The following is a 672-nucleotide window of genomic DNA, read 5'->3' as shown; positions in this document are numbered from 1 at the left end:
AATCTCGGAGCTATAACTCCACTCCTTTCAACAAGCTTTACTGAAACTTATTGGAGTTTTCAAGGATGGTTTCGTGTTTTGTAACAAAATTCAGCAAATGGAGTTGTAGAACCCGAAAAAAAATCTACTGTGTTTGAAAATGATCTTACTGAAAGCCGAAAGAGATGATGTCTAAAATCGCTTCTAACACCACTGCCACTATTTCTAAGATAACCACGCTTCTAAATGCGCTTAATTTCTAAAGAACTGTTATAATCAGGAATATGCATCACTCGCTCGTCTGCATCATATAAGATAGCTAAGTCTTTCGCGCGTTGTGTAAGTAATCTTCTCTAATTAAGGCTGGTGAGGTTGTGTGGCGAATATTTCCCTTCACATTCTTATTCCCTTCTCAGCTGCTGCATCTGTTGTTGATGAGGACTTTGCTGGGTCTATATGCATAAGGGAAACTTCATCAAGGACAATTAGAAAGAGCAACACGAGTGTGGATGTTGATGATGCAGTGTAGGTATCACTGGCACCACTCACTGCTGCTGAGAGGAGGCTGTTCAAGCAGACTGTATTTGTTTAGTGTAGGGAGGAGGTAGTGACAATGACGCCGGAGAAAGGGAACGATCATTAGGATACGATGCGAGGGTGAAGTTAACCTCTTCAGTGCTAGAATACATTTCT

Source organism: Portunus trituberculatus, chromosome 47, assembly GCF_017591435.1.
Source record: "Portunus trituberculatus isolate SZX2019 chromosome 47, ASM1759143v1, whole genome shotgun sequence".
NCBI classification, from domain to species: domain Eukaryota; kingdom Metazoa; phylum Arthropoda; class Malacostraca; order Decapoda; family Portunidae; genus Portunus; species Portunus trituberculatus.
The sequence above is the reverse complement of the archived record's forward strand: the minus strand, read 5'-3'. Positions refer to the sequence as shown.